The sequence below is a fragment of the Bubalus bubalis genome, chromosome X (genome assembly GCF_019923935.1).
Source record: "Bubalus bubalis isolate 160015118507 breed Murrah chromosome X, NDDB_SH_1, whole genome shotgun sequence".
In the NCBI taxonomy this organism is placed as follows: domain Eukaryota; kingdom Metazoa; phylum Chordata; class Mammalia; order Artiodactyla; family Bovidae; genus Bubalus; species Bubalus bubalis.
In genome coordinates this window covers 99,942,694-99,948,807 of record NC_059181.1, presented here as the reverse complement: position 1 = coordinate 99,948,807, position 6,114 = coordinate 99,942,694, and positions in this window count along the sequence as shown.

The window sequence follows — 6,114 nt, the reverse complement described above, 5'->3', positions numbered from 1 at the left end:
TTTAACTTCTCTAATTTCCCAGCAGTATATTATGTGGCATTTTATTGCTCAGGCAATAACTGGTTTAATGCGCTTAGTCTCTGATGGCAAAGTGTTAATTTTGTCTTAAAACCTTCCAGTAAATGCAACCTAGTTTTACCACCATAGCCACCAGCAGGCATGGATAATTATTTTAACAATGCTGATTTTTGAGTTTTGTAGTATATTATGGAATATAGTCCAGTTAAATATCTGGTTTCAGTATGTTAAAGAATACAAGAGAGGTTAATTTCTGCTCAAGTGGTAACACTTAAAAGGCATGTATTCTTTTAGTATATAAGATGAAATAGTACCTTGAGTTTAAATAGAATGCATTAGGCATTGTACAAACCTGAAAGTTTTCTTCCACTACATTATTGAAATCAATGGAGCAACTCATTTTTCATTCTGAAATGTGCACACTAATATTTAGTTTTATTTTTTTGTGGATAATATTAAGCACTTAACTCTGAAGTGTTCTGAAAGTTGTGTCAACTAAAGTGATACGATTCAGGATGGTGGAATATCCCCCAAATATACATGTGTGTGGGCTTGCCTAGATTACTATGTTTCATAGTTAATCTGTCTTTTGTGGTGCTCATGATGTGTGGGGCGCGCGGAAGGCATTGCTGTGGTCAGTCTATTTAGTTTTCCTCTGTAGCCCTTTTATTATTTTGGTGTATTGGTTATGAAGATACTACTATCTCCTTGTAAATCGCTACTTTGTATTTTATGCATGCTCTGTAACTTGATTTTTTTTTTAAGTTACTGATTTGGAATATATTCACATTCTAATAAACAGTTATAGGGGGAAAAATATATTTTTTTATTTTATAATAAAAATAAGTTGTCATCAAATTACTGTTTTAAAAATTTACAGTGTGTGCAATTCAGTGGATTTTAGTACATTAGCAATGATGTGCAACTTCTCACCACAATCTAATTCTGGAACTTCTACATCAAACAAAAAAGAACACTTGCACTTGATATTAATAATAATCCCTCAAACCTACCTAAGTTATTAGAGTCTAAAGTTATCCTGTGCTTTTTCTTTCTTCTTGGAAAATCAAGTAACCCAGTGTAACTTAAACTCCATCAAAAACACCTCCCAGCTTGTAAGCTATTTCTTTTATGTCTTTCTTTCTCATTCTCTCTTTTCAAGATCAAAAATTACTATTATAAGTCAATGTTTATTTCATCTCACAAGTTTATGATATCCTTTAAGCTGCTTCTGATTCCTTTTATCTCAGACCTTCTACCCGGGTCACTTTCCTTTAGAATATCTTTTAATGTTAATTATAAAACTATATCCTATAGTTTTTTTTTTTTTGAAATGTGTTTATGCCATTCTTATTGTTAAAACATATTCTTACTTGGTCAGAACTCAAGTATTAACTTTCTTTTTTCCAAACAATTTGGGGAAAGTATTCCATTGTTAGTAGCAGTGAATTAGCTTTCAGTAAAGCTTTTACTCATTTGAAAGTACTCTATCTGCTTTCAATTCTACTCAGCCAGACAACCAAGAACTTATTTATAGCTGAACAAGTGGTATCTATTACTCATTGCAGTGAGGGAAAATACGCACCATGGAGAATTATGGGGTGTCTGAGTAAGCAGATGCAAAAAAAAAATTTTACTGAATATAGGAATTGGGCTTTGACTGGGTGATTTGGAGGAAATTCTAACAAAATGGAGCTTAATTATATACTGACTACTACTGTAATGTGAGATCATTTGTAAGATTGCATATATCAATAAATTTTATTTATAGGAATAGAGACTAGAATGGGGTTAACATTATAATTGCTAAAGAAGAGGCACTCATTCATGTTGATCAAGAGAAGAATTTTATGTTACTTATTAGTTTTGTAGTGCCTCCCCCCATTTTTTGTTGTTCTTTGTTTAGAAAAATTTATGAAGCAGTCTTATTTTATCTCATTTTTCAAGGTCCCGAAGTAACCTTGTCTGAGGTTAATATTTAGTGACATTATTTTTAATAGGAAAATGGCACAGCCTAGTTGTAAGTGTCAGGGCATATCCTGAATGACACAATCTGCTGTCTGTTTTTTTGTTTCTTTACTATTATCTCTGGAAAAATTTAAATCTTTATTTTAATCCATAGTGTTCTATGGATTAAAGCTCAACATTCAAAAAACTAAGATCATGGCATCTGGTCCCATCACTTCATGACAGATAGATGGGGAAACAGTGGAAACAGTGACTGACTTTATTTTCTTGGGCTCCAAAATGACTGCAGATGATGACTGCAGCTATGAAATTAAAAGACACTTGCTTCTTGAAATAAAAGCTATGGCCAACCTAGACAGCATATCAAAAAGCAGAGATGTTACTTTACCAACAATGGCCCATCTAGTCAAAACTATGTTTTTTCCAGTAGTCATGTATGGATGTGAGAGTTATACCATAAAGCAAGCTGAGCACTGAAGAATTGATGCTTTTGAGTTGTGGTGCTGAAGAAGACTCTTGAGAGCCTCTTAGAAAGCAAGGTGATCAAACGAGTCAATCCTAAAGGAAATAAGTCCTGAAAAGTCATTGGAAGAACTGATGCTGAAGCTGAAGCTCCGATACTTTGGCCATCTGATGAGAAGAACTGAATCTTTAGAAAAGACCCTGATGCTGGGAAAGATTGAAGACAGGAGGAGAGGGGACAATAGTGGATGTGATGGTTGGATGACATCACCGACTCGATGGACATGAGTTTGAGGCAAGCTCCAGGAGTTGGTGATGGACAGGGAAGCTTCACGTGGGCAGTCCATAAGGTTGCAAAGAGTCAAACATGACTGACCGACTGAACTGAACTAGAGGAAATGGAAAACAATAAAAAGTATATGAATAAATATACAATTACAACTTTTAGTAAGTGTCGTTAATGAAACAAATAGGGTTCCATAATACAGTGAAAAGAAACCACAGAATGTTTTAAACAGGGAAGTAACATGGTGTAATTTTTGTTTTTGTTTTTAAAAGGTCAAAGCATCAGATTGTTAGCTGTCTCACAATATCTATTCCTCCATTTTTTTAAATAACAAAAACTTGACTGGGCTAGAGTCAACTAATGAAATTTTGATTTCCCAACTTCCCTTACATCTAGATGTGTCCATATGACTAAGTTCAGGCCCATGGAAATGGTAATATAATATAGGTCACTTTTAGGACTTCTTCTTAAAAGGAATGAGCATTCACTTCCCTGAGCTGTTTCTTTCCTCCCTATTCTCTGGCATCTGATAAAAACTTGGAGACACTGTTTTGAGCCCAGAGATGAAAGCTAAATATTGAGAACACAGAGCTGGTGTTCCAGTCTTGGACTGCTTACACCTGAAGTGTTACATGAAAGAGAAATACAGATACTGTACTTTGGAGTTTCTTTGTCATAGCAGCTTTGTGTCATGACTAATAGCTTCTTTGTGGAGAAGGAATTGTTCATGGTCAATAGTGGAAGTGGGAAAATCCATTTGGAAGCTATTGCAGTAATTCAGAAGATAGATAGATGATGGTACTTGAAATAGGATGGTGGTAATAAATGTTGAGAGAATTGGATGGAATGGTGATATGTTTGAGAGATAAAGGTAACATGAACTGCTGAAAGGTGGGATCTGGGGTTGAGGGAGAATAATGAGTAAAGGATCAGTCCAAGGTTTCTAGCTATTGATTGAAATGAGGAAGTATAGACTGGGAGACCACAAAGTTGCGTGGGTGGTTTGAATAGGCAGTAAAATCAAAAGAAGCAAGGGAGAGAAAATTGATCAATAAGTTGTCCTCTCATCTGTGAAACTTTCCCCAATTTCCTGGGCAGAATTAGTTATAAGCTTTATATATTTTAATGGCATTTTTGTGCATGATTTCATAAGAACATTTATCAAATTGAACTAAATTTTTCAGTTGTATATCTCCTTGAGTGCAACAGACCTTGTCAGCATTCATCTTCACACTTCTAGTTTCTATCAAAGTTTTCAAGGACATATTAGATACTCAACAATTTTATTTCCTTTTTTTTTTTTGAAGAAGTATTAGTAGTAATGCTAAGGTTAATTATTTTAAATTTTATGTCTATTTTTGTTAATTTTTCTTTGCTTTTCCTTTTTAATTTTTTTGGAAGATTTGGCATACATAAAATAATAAGATTTTGGCACACATAAAAAATGATTATATGGTAGAGATGATCATAAATGATACATTTCTTCATCTTGGCACTTTCATTACTTTGAAAATAATATTTAATTAGAAGTATTGATAAGCAGTAAGGATTAATTTGGAAAATGGAAATAGCAGTCACTTCATATGTGTGGCTATAATGAAACAAAGCAAACCTAGAATTTGAAGTTATTATTAATATATATACAACGACATTAATTTGAACGAACTAGAAGGCATTTACGTAAGTTGTATAATTGAAAAAGCTCATGGAAAGCAGAAGGATGGCAAACTCTGGATTCTACTGAGTTTGAAGCTGATATTTTAAAAGATGACAATTTAGCAGTGGGTTTTCTGATAGATTTCAGTTATGAGAGGCCTGTGAAAAATGCTTGTGGAAGTAATTTCAGGCAAAAAGGGATAAAGTCTGAGGAGTCAAAATACAAGCTAAGAAGTAGGAACTTGGTTATTTTAAACAAAAGTAAAATACTTCAGAAATACACTGAGACATAAATTCTAAAATCAGGTTCACAATGATTGTAGGTAAGTTGGTCTCATGTGTTGAGCAATATTCCTGATTCTTTCACATGACTCTTCTGTAGGATAGTTTCCAATATATTCTGGAATTATGGTACTTAAATTCTTTTCTAAGTAACTGTTAGAAAAAAATGAATGAGTTCTTTTATACATACATTTCCTTTTGAATATAAGTAGAATAAACCTTAGTATATAACCTTAATTCTCTAAGACAAATCTGCAGTTTCCTCAAATACAGAGGACAGTTCATTTCAGTTCAGTCTTTCAGTTGTGTCTGACTCTTTAGGACCCCATGAATCACAGCATGCCAGGCCTCCCTGTCTATCATGGACTCCCTGAGTTTATCCAAACTAATGTCCATTGATTCAGTGATGCCATCCAACCATCTCATCCTCTGTCATCCCCTTCTCTGGCTGCCCTCAAACTTTCCCAGCATCAGGGTCTTTGCAAATGAGTCAGCTTTTTGCATCAGGTGGCCAAAGTATTTGAGTTTTGGCTTCAACATTAGTCTTTCCAATGAACACCCAGGACTGATCTCTTTTAGGATGGACTGGTTGAAACTTCTTGCAGTCCAAGGGACTCTCAAGAGTATTCTCCAACACCATAGTTCAAAAGTGTCAATTCTTCAATGCTCAGCTTTCTTTATAGTTCAACTCTCACATCCATAAATGACCACTGGAAAAACCATAGCCATGAACAGATGGACCTTTGTTGACAATGTCTCTGCTTTTTAATATGCTGTCTCAGTTCTGTTCAGTTCAGTCACTCAGTCATGTCTGACTGTTTGCGACTCCATGAATTGCACCATGCCAGGCCTCCCTGTCCATAACCAACTCCCGCAGTTCACCCAAACTCATGTCCATCGAGCTGGTGATGCCATCCAGCCATCTCATCCTGTCGTCCCCTTCTGCTCCTGCCCCCAATCCCTCCCAGAATCAGAGTCTTTTCCAATGAGTCAACTCTTTGCATGAGGTGGCCAAAGTACTGGAGTTTCAGCTTCAGCATCACGCCTTCAAATGAACACCCAGGACTGATCTCCTTTAGAATGGACTGGTTGGATCTCCTTGCAGTCCAAGGGACTCTCAAGAGTCTTCTCCAACACCACAGTTCAAAAGCATCAAATAGAAAGATAGCTGACATATCCCCAAATTCTTGTACGTTAAATATCCCCAAATTCTTGTACGTTAAATAAAGATTTCTAATTGACACATTGGTCATACCTGTATGTAGGTCAAGCAGCAAAAGTTATAACCGGACAAGGAACAATAAGCTGGCTCAGCACTGGGACAGGAGTACCTCAAGGCTGTATATTGTCACCTTGCTTATTTAATTTATATACAGAATACATCAGGTGAAATACTGGGCTGGATGAAGCACAAGCTAGAATGAAGATTGCTGAGAGAAATA